The 16,563-nt window shown below is 37.6% G+C and overlaps 1 protein-coding gene across 1 annotated transcript in view; it reads right to left on the bottom strand.

Annotated features, from left to right (window-relative positions):
* LOC150109801 (lysophosphatidylcholine acyltransferase 1-like) overlaps window positions 1-16,563 on the bottom strand; it is a 424,292-nt gene that overhangs the window by 319,324 nt on the left and 88,405 nt on the right. The window lies entirely within an intron of this gene.

Below are 16,563 nucleotides of genomic sequence, written 5' to 3'. Positions count from 1 at the left end.
AGTAAAGTGTTCATTTATATCCAAGGGTTTTATTAATCTCTTCTGTTTAATGATAGAGATGTTCAATTGGACAACATTAATATACTGAGTTTTGTTATTTATAAAACTTTCTATTGCAAATATACACAGAAACACAAGGTGAAAGTATTATTTATTGAATATACTGGCATGTATTTCAGTCTGAAATAAACAGACCATAGTCAGTAGCTTAAAAAATAGTTGTTACAAGGCGGAATGCAAACAAATGATTTATTCGAAACAAAATGAGTCATGTGATGTTAAATAGCCAATAGCATTATGCTTTAACTGAAGAAAAGGTTAATCATAACAGTGTCAAAATAAATTGCATATATTATTATTATTAAGATAGACTTCTAGGATATCAGAGTCTCATCGAGGAAGGCCACATACTACACACACCAGATATCATACTTATTATTAAATTCATTCACATTGCTTGCACACACAACATCCGACGGCAAACCACCACTTCTTAGTGGCCTTCATTCTCAGCTTTTAAGGATGCCTTCTTGTCCTCTCCCAACCATCCATAAATTGAAAAATTCCATCAATTGAAATCTTGAATGACCTTTTCAGAAGTTTGTAAGTCTCAATCATATCACCCCCTCTTTCTCATGTTTGTTAGTGTCATCAGTCTACAAATTCTCAATCTGTCTTCATAATCCACCACAATCCTGATATCATTTTTAACACTCTCCTTTGTACTTTCTCCAATATATCAGAATCATAATGGAAACCAGGAGACCAGACCTGCACACAGTAGTCCAAGTGAGGTCTTATCAAGGCCTTATAAAGAGGCAAAATGACATCCTTATATTTACATGTAAACATCCGTTTCAGCATTGCAATTATCTTTTGAGTTGTATTTGCAATCTTTCCTGCTTGGCTCCTGAACTTCAACTTCCAATCTAATAACACTCGTGAGCTGATCGTAGCGACATGCATAAGAAGTGATCCTGATTGAGATAAGTATTCTTGGAATAATTAAATATATATGAGTATTTGTTTGAATAAGAGCTGCTGTAAACGTTGTGCACTATCAGTATTATTATTGTGGTGGATTTTGTTTTGCTTAAATGCATTTACGAAATCGTTATTATTAGACCTCAGAATAGTAACCAGCACATCAAATGCAAACATGGCGGCGGCGTTGTCATTCCATGACTTTAATTTTGATTTCAGTCGTTTTGTTAAGTGTGAGGTGCGTTATATGTATTCTTTCGATTATGTAAATGATTTGCAGATGTTTAGGGCAGATGGAAGAAGAGTGTGTTCAAAGTGTGACCTTAACGAGGAATTGATGAATGCAAATATGAAATTGACAACAGAAAGTGTTAGTAGTGAGATTGTCGCAGAGTAAATGAGTGCATGTTCGAAGGAGAAGGATGGTGAGTAAGATAGCGAAAAAATGTTAAAAAATCAGAAAAAAATAAAAAGAGTGATTTAAAAAACGTAATGTGAGGTGAGAGTAGCAGAAAGAAACGAAATTGAGAAATGAATGAAACTGGAAATGGCGTGACACAGGAATCGAAAGTGGAAAAAATCGAAAGAATGAATGATAGTGAAAGTTAGACGCATGTTGGACCAAAAGTACGGAAACAAAGAAGGATGAATGAGAGTGAAAGTGAGAAGATGGGGTCATTAGAAACTTAGAAAGATTGAAGGATAGAGAGAATGGGTTGCGATATTCGGAAGTTGAATTGGATTCAATGAGGAAAGAGATGAAATAGATGTGGAATGAAATTAAGAAAATTCGGGCAAAAGCTATTAAAACAAATCAGGATGGCATGAAGTTAACAAAAGATGAGCGAGTGGCATTGTATGGTGACTCCATTATTAAAGGTGTGCTGGATGATAAGACACACAAGGTATTTTTTCCACACGGTACAATGAGTAGAGTGATTGAGGCATTAGATATGAGGCGGGAGCAAGCAAAAAAGTTAATAGCTTTAATATGATTAAAGCTATTAACAAAAAAGTTTTACCTTCTTAGCAGCCTCTGAGAGGCTGCTAAGAAGGTAAAAAGAGAACAGTGTGACAGGAAGGGTAGTCAGCATGTTGCCTAGTTATCACTGTGGTTAAATGAGGCGGAGAGCAAGGATTATGAATGATATGCTGGCTGAAATGTGTGATGAGACACGAGTACAGTTTGTTAATGTGTGAAATGAGTTTGAGGGACGAAGTGAGCTGTATGGGAGTGATGAACTGCATTTGAATGGTTATGGTGTGAGTCGCTTGGAGAGATTGCTGCTGAAAGGCAGAAAAGCGAGTAGAGAGAATGAATCAGAGCAAGCACAAAGTGATGTGGAAGAGCAGAGAGTAAGACAGGAGAGATTGAAGAAGTGGTTATGAATGGGGAAGTGAGTGGAATGAGTATAGAAAATGAGAGAATTAGTGTGCAAGAGGAGCATGGAAATGAGGAGGCTCAGGATGGAACAGGGGTACACAGTGTGAGAAAGGTGGATGCTCCAAGAGTAGACGAGAGCATGTGTAGAAAGGAACGGGATGACCTGGGATCAAGAGGAAACAGTTGGAATTGAAAAGGGTTCTAAAATGAAGAAGGAGAAAGGGAAATGGCTCCAGCCGAGCATGGAGAGATCACATCGAGTGAGTTGTATCAGTGGAACTAGCTGTAGATCCAGAAATAAGCTGTTCTGTTTGCATACAAATGCTAGAAGTATAAGTAACAAGGCAGATGAAATGGTTGCGCTAATTGCGTCTGTTCACCCAAAGATTGTCAGAATAAGTGAGACATGGTTGGAAGAGGATGACATCCTAAGAGGAATTGAGATGGAAGGGTATGATATGTTTCGCGAGGATAGAAATGGTAAAAAGGGAGGGGAGTACTACTGATGATAGAGAAAGAGTTATGTCCATATAAAGTAGAGATGCAAGAGGGAAATAGTGCCAGTGGTTTTGATGCAGTATGGTGTGAGATAGAGGTGAATGGAATCAAATACTTGGTGGGATGTTTTTATAGACCAGGTAATGTGGATGGTGGTGATAATGAAATGTATAAGCAAATTAGCCAAGCAAATAAGAAAAGGGTGATCATTATGGATGATTTTAATTATGACAATATAGACTGGAATGATGAAATAGCAACTGGAAGTAAAGAAAATGAGTTTCTTGAGTTTTTGAGGGATAACTACCTCAGACAGTATGTAACAGAGGGACCACGAGGATTGAGGATTTGGATTTGGTCATCTCATCAGAGGATATAATCATAAATGAGGTGTCAAATCATCCACCAATTGGTAAGAGTGACCATGAGGTGATTACCTGGGTGGTTGCCAGCAGTGTGAGGACCTCTGTGAGAAGAGGTTATGTGGAATTACAAGGGGGGTGAAGAGCTCAGGAGACAGCTTGCGGGTTTATCATGAAACGACGAGTTATCTGGAAAACAGATCAATGCAGCTAGGAGGATTTTCAAAAACTGTCTAGTAGATGCATTGTCTAAATGTATTCTAAAGGTGAGAAGGTTAAATAAGATAGGTGTGAGATGGATGAATAAAGACATTAAGCATGCGATACAAAGAAAAAGGGCATTGCGGAAGCAGCATAAGAGAAGGGGAAATAACCGAGTCCTACAAATACCAGGCAAGGAGGCTGATTTGGTTGGTGAGGGTAGCTGAAGAGAGGTATGAACAGCAGTTAGCAAATGATTCAAAAAAGAATCCTAAGGAGTTCTTTCGATATGTAGCCAGCAAAAGAAAGAATGATTATGGAAGGATGACATTGATTGGAGAAAATGGTATAAAGGCAGCTGTTGCAGAATGTGTGGTGGAGATGCTTAATGAGCAGTTCGTAAAGGTCTTCCAATCTTGTAAATGTGACTTCATGCAGAGATTGAGAGCAATTGATGATGGGGAAGAGAGACCGACTGTAAGTGAGCAAGAGTTGTATGGGGAGTTAAGTAAACTAGATGTTAATAAGGCTGTGGGACTTGATAATATATCACCACGTATACTGAAGGAATGTGCCAGGGAGTTGACACCTGCCTTGACATATTTTTTTAATATGAGTCTTGCACTTGGTCAAGTTCCTAAGGAGTGGAAGGAGCGGAAGATTGTGCCACTTCATAAAGGAGGTGATCGAACTCAAGCATCAAACTATAGGCCTATCTGTGTGTCAGGTGTTGTGGTTAAGTTGTTTGAGAAGCTTGTGAGAACTAGAATCCAGAGTTCGGTTGACTACAATGGTATTATCTTTGATGGGCAGCATGGATTTGCTAAAGGGAGATCATGTTTTAGTAATCTACTTACTTATTATAATAAAGTGACTGTTTCCTAGGACCGAGGAGAAGGATACACAGTAATATACTTGGATTTTGCAAAGGCTTTTGATAGAGTACCTCATGATAAGTTAACAGTCAAACTAGAGCAGATGGGGTTGGATATTACATTAGTGCATTGGATTGGAGACTGGCTAACTAATATGGGGGAGCAATATCAAGGATAAGGAAAGTCACTAGCGGAGTGCCTCACGGGTCTGTTTTAGGGCCATTACTGTTTAACTTGTATATTAATGATATTGGTGAAGATTTGGATGGAGATATGGTGTGTGCAAGGAGTTGAGTGTGTTTAAGACATGATATGATGAGCTGTGTGTGTGATAAATTGCAAAACTGTTGAGAGTGATCTGGAAGGTGGCTAAATATGAATTATTTTCAGTTAAGATGGGATATATGTGGAATTACAACAATCCTAGGAGATTGCTTGGATCGGTGCCATGGCATGTAAAACTGCAAGGGCTGGATGTTGATCCATGGGAAGTGGTAAATGAGTGTTTGAGGGAGGTTGTGGCAGACTGCATACCTAGACTCAGGAGAGCAAATTAAGTGGGAGTTAAATGGATGAATATCATCATCAAGCTGGTGCTGCAAAAAAAAAAAGAAAGAAAGAAACAATTGTGGAGGGAATTTAAGGAGAAAGGTGACCTGTAAACACAGTACCAGGCCCAGGCCCAGAAGGGTAACTAGTGTGGTAAGAAAAGAAAAAGCAGATTATGAAAGGAAGTCAGCAATGTAGACAAAACAGAATTCCAAACAGTTGTTTCAATATGCTGAAAGTAAAAGAAAGAACGTATATGGCAGAATGATTTTAAGGAATGCCGATGGTAGGGAGGTAACTGAATCAGTCAAAATGGCAGAATTACTAAGTGAACACTTTGCAAGAGTATACCATCCAGGTGGTGATATTGCAGGAATGAGAGTGCCAAATGGATTTTTACAACACTCAAAAAGAATTAAAATAGAATTTAATACTTCCTATATTTCGTCCTAGTCACTAGGACATCTACAGGGATTACAAAAACAATTAATGTAACATGCACACAAAAACTTACAATACTAAGCCCAACCACGTGGGTGACACTAAAGTCCTATCTAAGTGGAGCACCCTCTAAGGGTGGTAGTAGGTGGCCTGGAATGTAAGGTGGGACCTCTGGTGACGAGTGTTTCCCAAATCTTCGGAAGCTTAATGCAACTGTATTTATTAAGATTTGGTTGGTTTCTGAGAGCTGCTGCTGCCTCTAAGAAAAGTCTCTCTTTCTTGAATTTGCTGTGGTGGAGCATGGTGGTTTTCTTCCATGATACTCTGTGGGTGGTGTCCAAAACATGGTCAGCCAAGCCTGAATGGCCATAGTTGTGTTTAACGATGTACATTCCTCCCCCATTCCCCGTCCCTCTCGTCAACAAGATTTTAAAAATGCCATCACCATACCCTACATCCGTGGCACTTCGGAAAAAATAGCCAAGATAATAAAAAAAGTATAACCTACACACAGCATATAAGCCCTACCGCAAACTTGCTACTCTTATACGTTCTTCGAAAGATCAGCTCCATCCTCTCTCTCTGCCTGGAGTTTACAAAGTACCCTGTTCCTGTAAGCTTGCATACTTTGGACAGACAGGCAGATCAGCATCCATCCGCCTGGAGGAACACAAGTCGTACATCGTTAAACACAACTATGGCCATTCAGGCTTGGCTGACCATGTTTTGGACACCACCCACAGAGTATCATGGAAGAAAACCACCATGCTCCACCACAGCAATTCAAGAAAGAGAGACTTTTCTTAGAAGCAGCAGCAGCTCTCAGAAACCAACCAAATCTTAATAAATACGGTTGCATTAAGCTTCCGAAGATTTGGGAAACACTCATCACCAGAGGTCCCACCTTACATTCCAAGCCACCTACTACTGCCCTTAGAGGGCGTTCCACCTAGATAGGACTTTAGTGTCACCCACGTGGTTGGGCTTAGTATTGTAAGTTTTTGTGTGCATGTTACATTAATTGTTTTTGTAATCCCCGTAGATGTCCTAGTGACTAGGATGAAATATAGGAAGTATTAAATTCTATTTTAATTCTTTTTGAGTGTTGTAAAAAATCCATTAAACCTCCAACATAATGTCCTCACAGCACTTAAGCCTCTACACAAGAGAGTGCCAAAGGCTTGTACGGGAACTGAGGTAAATGAAATGGAGATGCATAGCATATTACAGAACTTTAATGTGAATACAGCTGTGGAATTGGATGGTATACCAGTTCAAGTTTTATGTGAAGCAGTGAGGGAATTGTCAGTGTTACAGACCATATAGTTTAATCTAAGTGTCAGCTCTGAGTTAGTTCTGAGCGGCAGAAAGAGGGGGAAAAGAGCTCCATTACATAAAGGAGGCTCCAATAATGATGTAGCAAATTAATGACTGATCAGCATGGTTTTGTGAAAGGTAGGTCATGCCTCAGTAACTTGCTCACATTTTATAATACAGTGATGGCCGAACTGGATAAGGGTAATGGGTTTACAGTGACTGCTGGACTTTGCTAAGGCCTTTGACAGGGTACCACATGGAATTCTAATCAGTAAACTGCAACACATGGGGATGATGGATATAGGGCTGTGAGATGGATAGGAGAGTGTTTGATGGGGAGATATCAGAAAGTAGTTTATTCAGGAGTAGATGCCAAAAGAAAGCCTCTGACTAGTGGCATGTGCTGCAGGATTCTGTTCTTGGACCTACTGTTTAATTTCTTCATTAAAAATATAGGAAAAGATCTGAGAGGAATCATTAATATATAGATTGATCAACAATGGTAAGAAATTGTTCAGTTATTTGCCAATGAAGAAAAGTTGGGTAGAGCAATAGTTAATACAGATGATGTCAAAATTTTGCAGGTTGATTTGGATAGATTGACAGACTGGGCAAAGGAGAATGGATGTAAGTTTAATGTGGCAAAATGTCAGGCTATGTGTTTTGGGGTGAAAAGATTACTGAACTGTATACCACATTGGTGGAACTGAACTCCAGGAAATTGATGAAGCCAGAGACTTGGGAGTGTTAGTGGATATTTTAGGGCACATGCATAGCAAAATTGGCTAAATCAGCTCATCAGATCACTTGGTTACCGAAGAATACTTTGACAAGTAGACAATCAGGTTATTGTTTCTCTTTATTGAGGTTTGATAAGATCCCATCTTGACTACTGCATGCAGATCTGGGTGCCAAGGTTTCTTGGTGAGGAGGAGCTGGGGAGGATCCAGAGGCAAGTGACCAAGATGGTAGCAGGTCTATGGAATGAACCTTATGAGAACAGGCTGAGGATTTGTTGGTAACAGAAACTCGTTGATAGGCGAAAAAGGAGCGATATGATTGAGACATACAAGCTGAGAGGGAATTTTACAAGATTAATACAGAGAAATTTTCAGAACAGGTGTGGTGGTGGTGGGAGAGCTAGGGCCATCGATGGCTACTGAGTAAGAGTGTAGTTAGCAAGAGCTTTAGAAATAGGTTTTTTGCTTGGAGATAGTGAATGAGTGGAATAGGTTGCAAGAGTCTGTTGTGAGTGCCAAGACTATGAATGAGTTCAAAACAAAGTATGATGTCGGATAGTTCTTGACATGATGTTTAGGACCTCCCTCGATGAGTCTAAGCACTCCTTGGAGTTGCCAATAATAATAATAATAATAATAATAATAATAATAATAATAATAATAATAATAATAATAATAATAATGATTGCTCCAAAATGGCCAGTATTGTGTCATACTGCTGACTTATCATGGATTTTTACTTTTTTTTTAATTTTCTTATCCTTTTCTTTTTAAATTCATATTTTCAAAGTCATTATATTTTATAATTTTCATTTATTTGTATTTCATTCTTGCCATTTCATCTTACATATTGATTTTATGTTTCAGTTATTTCAAATATAATAACTTTTTTTTGTCACCATTATCAAATTGAATATGATATGTAACATCATCATCTTCATATCCAAAAATATCCAGGTATGTCTATCTTAAACTTCATACTTTTTTTTGGTAATTTATGCTTATTAAACTGCATTAAAACAAAGCTTACCATTTTGATATATAGGTGGGACTGCTCCACTCCACATCAGCTCCAGTTAAATAACTTTTGCTCTTTTACTTTACTTAAGATGAACAAAAAAAGGACCAAGTACAAATTTGCAGTACACCAAATGCAGTACTCTGAGTTGTATATGGAGGAACAGTAGCTGATAAATTAAAGATACCAAGAAATTATATACTTGGTTTAATCCTTTATCCAAGTGTAAGCAAACAAGTTTGTGTCTGAACCATTTTCGGGACTGGGGCAACTCATATAAAGAAACTAAGACTTCACATTACTTGCCTTAGTATCCCATAATGCAAAGCACATCTCCTTGCAGACATATATAATGCTATGCATTATGGGAAGGGATGTGAAGTCATGCCACCTTTACCACGAGTTGTCCCAGTCCTGAAAAATACTTCAGGTGCAAACTTTGTTTGCTTACACTTGTATAAAGGATTAAACCAAGTATATAATTTCTTGGTATCTTTAATTATAGTATAACCAAGTGAAAAAACTTCCAACAACTATCTATCTCTAATCCAGAGTATTTTAATAATAAGATGTAACACCTTTTGGTAACTCGTATATGGAAATATGACTTCTGCATTACTTCAACCTTGGCATCACATCTAGGTCTGGCTCCCACGGATGAGACCTCAATAAAGGTCAAAACTGGTCTGATTGGCTTTCCCATAATGCATAGCATTATACATGTCTGCAAGAAGATGTGCTTTGCATTATGGGATACTAAGGCAAGTGATGTGAAGTCATAGCTTCTTTATACAAGTTGCCCAGTCCTGAAAATAGTTCAGGCATAAACTTGTTTGCTTACACTTGGATAAAGGATTAAGCCAAGTATATAATATGATTTCTTAGTATCTTTAATTTGTAGTATAACCGAGTGGAAAAACTTCCAACAGTAGCTGATGTTCCATATAAAATTCTGATATCTATCTTTCAGCCATTCCTGTAATTAATAATATAAGCCTAAAATGTAGTTTTGGTTGGAATGACAATCAAGAACACAGCACATTCGGTTTTTTTTTTTTTTTTTTTTTTGTTTGTTGGTTGGTTGGTTGTTTGGTAAATATGAGTTTTTATGTGTTTATAAAGAAGTTTTATTTATGTAGTGATAGTATTTATAACGAGTGCTGTTCACAATGTGTACAAATAGGCATTGAAAACAAGTCATCAGCTACTTTGTCTCTTAATGAATTAAATTTCATTAAAAGAAAAAGCAGCTACCATCTGATGCATAATCCTACATATACTTATTGGAGTATGTGAATAATTTGTGGATTTTTAAAGTGAATGGAAGAAGAATGTGCATAGTTTGTGACTTCAATGTGGAGTTTATAGGCATTGATATATCAGTAATAAAGGAATTAAAGTAGTGAGAATATTACAACAAAAATGAGTGCTCATCTGATAACAAAGAGGGATAACTTCCTTTCATAATTATGAAAAAGTGAGTAAAGTATTAGGTGGAAGAATCATTCAATGGTAGCATGATGACATAAATGATATGGGCATAGTGAAAGTTAGGAATAACAAATGTAAGATAAATGAGGTAAATAACAAAGTAGAGACCAGATAGACAAAAGATACATGAAAGACAGTGAAACAGCAGAACAAAGGAATATAGGAGTATTAGGAATAAGAGTTTGTCGTCGAGCCTCAGTAGCTTAGTCAGTATAGACAAAGCCCTTTGGTCGGAAAGACCTCGGTCCGATTCCCATCAGTGACGTGAGGAACCTTTATCTGGTCTCTTTCGTCTTTCGACTAAAGGTGAGTTAGCTGGTCTCATACGGAAGTAGGGGGTTTTTTTCAGCCGGAAACTCGGATTTTTCATCCCCCAGAACAGGCAAACCGGCCTAGTGAACATACATGGATTACAGTCATGAATCCTTCCCAGTCATATGCCGGTCCTGAGACTGGAAAAAAATTGGGTGTGGGGGGGGGGGGGGGGAAGCAATGCTGAACTACCCTGTAAAAATCTCACCAGGAATACTTTGTGGGCAATGCCCACAGAGTCACCTATTGTTGGAGATGACTGAAAAGGGAAAATCAGATCAGATCAGATCAGTTTGTGGTCAAGTAACAGTTAGTCAGTCCACAAACCATTGTTGTCAAGGAGATGGGGTTAACAGAGGATGACGAACTAAGCTCGTGCAAATAGAATATGACAGTTAGCATATTTCAAAAAAGAAAGGGAAAAGAAAAGAAGAGGAGGTGAAATATTATTGAAGATCACAGAAAAATTGCATCTTCTCCATGTGTAGCTTGATGGAAGCAGCAATGATAATGAATCAGAGCCATTTGTAGTGAGGGTGAGGTAAGCACAAATTTTAGATATTAATAATAATAATAATTATTATTATTATTATCATCATCATCATCATCATCATTACCCTAACAACCCATTGAGTCAAAGACTAATCTAGGAGGTCCCTTTGTGAAATACACACAGCTTCATACTGTGCCTTAAACACATTCAAACACTGCTTGCAAAACTCTGTATATTGCATTTTCTCAACCTTTTCTCATAATCAGCATTCCAGAGGTCAGAAACTACCTTAGTCAGTCGCATCTCAACACTTTCCAACATCTCTTCATCTTTTGAAAATCATGTGACCAAATCTGTGCACATTAGTCCATGAGTGGCCTAATCAAAGCCCTATACAATGGAACAAGAATCTCCTTACTTCTACAAGTCAGTGTCCTCTGCATCATTTCCAGAATTTGTTGTGTTGTTCTTACAATTTTGGAAATGTGTCCTCTAAATTTTAGATTCTTATCCACTATCACTTCAAGTTCTCTTATTTCCTCCACCTCCAACAATATATCGTCAACCATGCGCAAATTCTACATCCCATCTTTGTTTCCTTAATTTTAAAACCTTACATTTTACAACATTGAACTGGCATCCCCACTCTCATGTCCATTAGTCAATTTATCCGCATCTTCTTGTAAGGCCACAACACCTTCTCTATTCCTCATAGTTTGTTCCACCTTTGCAACATCTGCAAACAACTCAATATCCCCATGCCTATCATCCCCAATATCATTAACATACAGGTTAAATGGCAATGGCCCAAATAACAGATTCCCCATACACAACTTGCTGATACCTATCAGATAGCCAATGTCCGATCCAATGCACCAGTATAATATCCAACTCCATTCACTCTAGTTTGACTATTAATTTATCATGTGGTAATCTATCAAAAGCTTTGCAAAATCTAAATATACTACTCTGTATCCATTCCCTTCGCCCAATGAATCCATCACCTTATTGTAATAAGTAAGTACATTACTTTAACATCTTGGAGCAGAGCTACTGCAACAGCAGGTTGCTAGGAGAATGGCCCATCAGAAATGATGATGGTGGTTAGCTGCAAATAACCAATAAGCAGTCCTAGATCAAAGTAGGCATATCCTGGAGGCCCTAAGATGGCAGCCCCCATCAGCAGACTAGGCTGTGAATAGTTGGTAACCAGCCAAGCTGTCAAATTCTTATACTCCCAAATTTCAAGGGAATAAAACCCAGACAGCCCAAATGAATAATGAAACGGAATTAAAAAAAAAAGGATTATGAACTGGATATGGAATGGAACAGTAAACATAAGAGGCATCAATCACAAGATTGAAGAAATCATAACAGAAATGAAAATAGAAATGGCAGTAATTTCAGAAACAAAAACCAAAAATTAAAAGGCTCTACAGAAGTTCAGGACTACAGTTTAATATACAGTGGAGTACCCAATGAAAAAACTAGCAGCTGCCAGTATAGCCATTCATGAACAGTAATAAATGGAAAGACAAAATTGAATCACATATAACTGGATCAAAAGTATACATTTTTGGTCGTTTTATAATAGGAATACAATTTTATTAATACAGACCAGTATTTTACAATAAAAAACATTTATTAAAACCTACCAGTTTCGCCAGCAAACTGTCTGGCCTTTTCAAGGCATTTCGGAGATATGAAAGTTAGTAAATGCAAATAAAAGGAACATAAAAAACGTTGTAAACCAAACTAGTATCTATGGTTACACGTTTCACGTGACAGAGATGACTTATTGTTCTTATTCATTATCACGCATGCGTGTTTGTTGTAGACTTGTAATGTGATTACTGGCTAGCTGTAGTTCAGATTGATTGAGAGAGAGGATCAAGTTTTTCCACGAACTGTTTAGAATTACACCCTGATTTCTGTTGAGGTTTCCGCCGGTTATTAGTACTATTGTGGCTTCCTTAAATACACGATGTCTGTAGTCGTCATCGAGATATGGCATGGAGCTGTTTTGCCAATCTATCGTGTGGTTAGACGTGCAGAAATGATGTGCTAAGCCGGAAGAGATGCTTCTGTTGTGGTTTACATCACCAACATGTTCTTTTTGTCTAATTTCTAAACTTCGTGAAGTTTGTCCGATGTAGGCAAGACCACAGGAGCAGGGAATGTAATATACAATTGTAACAATTGGCCAGAAGAAGTGAAGAGAACACTAAAATCCTCACATCCTATCACTCCAAGACTATATGGAACCTAAAATACATAAACAGGATATACCTCTCCGTCCAATAGTTGATGGAAGATCATCACCAACCTACCTTTTGGCAAAGCATCTTGCAAACTTATTAAATAATAAAATAAGATCAACAGAATCCTATATCAAGAATAGTCAACATTTTGTAAATAAACTCCAAGCCATTAAGATTGCACCAACTGACATGCTAGCCAGCCTAGATGTTGTATCCCCTTTTCACCAATGTTCCAGTAGAAGAGGTAATAAACATCATCCAAGACCTCTTTCCTCTAGACATCACACAGATATTTAGACACTGCCTTCAATCTAATTTCTTCAAGGTTAACAACACCATATACCAACAATTAGAAGGCCTAGAAATGGGAAGCCCACTATCACCATCTTGTGCAGACCTTTTCATGGAAAAACTTGAAAAAGAAATTCTCTCTGCAATCTCTCCGAGACCATCTACATGGTGGAGATATGTGGATGATATATTCATCATATGGCAAGACAGCTTAGACAACCTTAAATCGTTTGTGGATAAAATCAACTCAATACATAGCAAAATAAAATTCACTCTGGAAGTAGAAAACAACAACCAATTGCATTTTTTAGATATTTTGTTAAAAAACAACCTAACAGTGTCAAATTATCCATTTACAGAAAGCCCACAGATACTGGAAGATATCTTCGCTATACTTCAAACCATCACAAGTCACACAAACTGAGTATTATCCACATGTTGAAACATAGAGCCAAAAAGTTTATATCAGAAGAGGAGGATACACAGAATGAACTCTCACTAATAGCCAACACATTATCACAAAATGGATATCCTCAAAACATCATCAAAAAATATCTATACAATGACAACCCCAGACAAGAAGAATCCCACCGTCAGCACGTTTCTACTGTAGTGATACCTTTCATCAAGTCAATTTCTTATCAAATAGCAAGAATACTAAGAGCCCACAACATCAGAGTGGTCTTCAAACCAACCACCAACATCAGACAAGTTTTAGGATCTCCAAAAGATAAAGTTCCGTTCTACAAATATCCAGGAGTATATTACATTCCCTGCTCCTGTGGTCTTGCCTACATCGGACAAACTTCACAAAGTTTAGAAATTAGACAAAAAGAACATGTTGGTGATGTAAACCACAACAGAAGCATCTCTTCCGGCTTAGCACATCATTTCTGCACGTCTAACCACACGATAGATTGGCAAAACAGCTCCATGCCATATCTCGATGACGACTACAGACATCGTGTATTTAAGGAAGCCACAATAGTACTAATAACCGGCGGAAACCTCAACAGAAATCAGGGTGTAATTCTAAACAGTTCGTGGAAAAACTTGATCCTCTCTCTCAATCAATCTGAACTACAGCTAGCCAGTAATCACATTACAAGTCTACAACAAACATGCATGCGTGATAATGAATAAGAACAATAAGTCATCTCTGTCACGTGAAACGTGTAACCATAGATACTAGTTTGGTTTACAACATTTTTTATGTTCCTTTTATTTGCATTTACTAACTTTCATATCTCCGAAATGCCTTGAAAAAGCCAGACAGTTTGCTGGCGAAACTGGTAGGTTTTAATAAATGTTTTTTATTGTAAAATACTGGTCTGTATTAATAAAATTGTATTCCTATATAATTGGATCTCTGAAAGAATAATAATGGCTATACTTAAATTAAATAAGAAATTTATTACAATCATAGGAATATATGCACACGAAGAAGGAAAAAAAAACTAAAATCAGAGCAGAAAAACTCCAAAACGTAATTCAAAACGCAAACAAACAAGATTATTTAATCATTGCAGGCAATTTAGATGCTAGAATTTTGTCAAATACATTTAAAAATTTAATAGGTAATCAAGGATAAAACACCATAAATAATAATGAAAGAGAACTCAGGGAATTTGTGGCCTATAATAGTTTGAAAATCACCAACAGCTTCTTTAAACATGAAGATATACATAAATATACATGGGAAGCCAGAGGATATAAAAGCATCGACTATATAATAATGGTGATAAACTAAAAAAGATATTAAGAAATTGCACAGTATACAAAGGATGCGATATTGACTCAGACCATTAATCAGTACTACTTAGTTCCTGAACCAGAGATGAATCTTTGATTCCATGGGTTCTTGGGTAATAATAATAATAATAATTATTATTCAACTTGGGGAAGTTTCGTGGAGGGAGAAATTTGAAGGCCGGGATACCACTAGTGCTCGGGAAATTGTGAAGGAATATTTGTTAGCAGCAATGGTAAGCTGTATTCCACGAGTAAAGAAGAGAAAACAATTTGCTGTAAAGTGGATTACAAACAATATTAAACAGGAACTGAATGCAAAAAACAGGCTATGGAAGAGATATAAGGAGACAGGTGAAGAGAAGATGCATGAAGAATATAAGACACAGGCAAGGAGAGTGACTAGTATGGTAAGGAAGGCAAAACTGGTATATGAGAAAAGATTGGCCCTAAGATTCAAGGAAAATCCTAGAGAATTTTTTAGCTATGTGACCAGTAGGAGGTGAAATGACTGTGGAAAAACAACATTGAGAGATAAAAATGGGAATAGAGTGATTGATGAAGAGGACATAGTGGAATTGTTCAATGAACACTTTATTGGAGTATTTCATCCTGGAGGAGTCAATTTGAATACTAGAGGGACAGGGCAGGTTCGAGTACTCAGTATGTTAGTAAAGCTGTGGGACTGGATGGTATTTCACCACGAGTTTTGAGAGAATGTGCTAAGGAACTGACAGTGCCTTTCACCTGTCTTTTCAATGAAAGCTGGCTGTGGGAAAGGTGCCCAGGGAATGGAAGGAAGGTATGATAGTGCCATTGCATAAGGGCGGTAGCAGACTGGAAGTATCTAATTATAGGCCAGTTTGTGTGTCATCAGTAGTTAATAAGATCTTGGAGAAAGTAGTGAGGAACCATACACAGCATTGGGCAGATGAGAATAATGTTATCTGTGAGCATCAACATGGATTTGTGAAGGGGAGCTCTGCTTTTAGCAATATGCTAACCTTTTATGATAAAGTTACAAGAGCATTAGATGAGGGAAAGGCATATACTGCCATTTTTCTAGACTTAGCAAAGGCATTTCAAAGGATGCCACACGATAAGCTGATATTCAAATTGCAGTAAATGGGTCTGAATGTCAGATTAGTTAACTGGATTCAGGATTGGCTGTCTGATATGTATCACAGAGTTGTGTATGGTGGAGCAATATCAAAGAGGCAGAAGGTTACAAGTAGGGTTCCACAGGGCACAGTACTGGGACCTATATTGTTTAACCTTTATATCAATGACATTGTCCATGGATTGCAAGGGGATATTCAGTTGTTTGCAGATGATGCGAAGCTGGGAAGGATTATTAGTAATAGTGCAGATGTGGTAGCCCTGCAAGAGGATTTGAATAAGCTAGATAGATGGGCAAATGAATGGGGGAAGTCAGTTTAATGCAGCAAAATGTAAGGTCTTGAGTTTTGGGACACATCGATGTGATGCTGCATACTCTATGGGAGGAGTTTAAATGGAGGAAGTAGGAGAGACAAGAGATCTGGGTTTGATTCATAGAAACCTGAAATTTAGGGGACATATTGCAAAGGTAGTGAAG

The sequence above is a fragment of the Typopeltis vanoorti genome, chromosome 1 (assembly GCF_054136105.1).
Source record: "Typopeltis vanoorti isolate ZY-2024b chromosome 1, IOZ_Tvanoo_1.0, whole genome shotgun sequence".
NCBI classification, from domain to species: Eukaryota; Metazoa; Arthropoda; class Arachnida; order Uropygi; family Thelyphonidae; genus Typopeltis; species Typopeltis vanoorti.
This window is presented reverse-complemented; position numbering and strand designations above follow the sequence as displayed.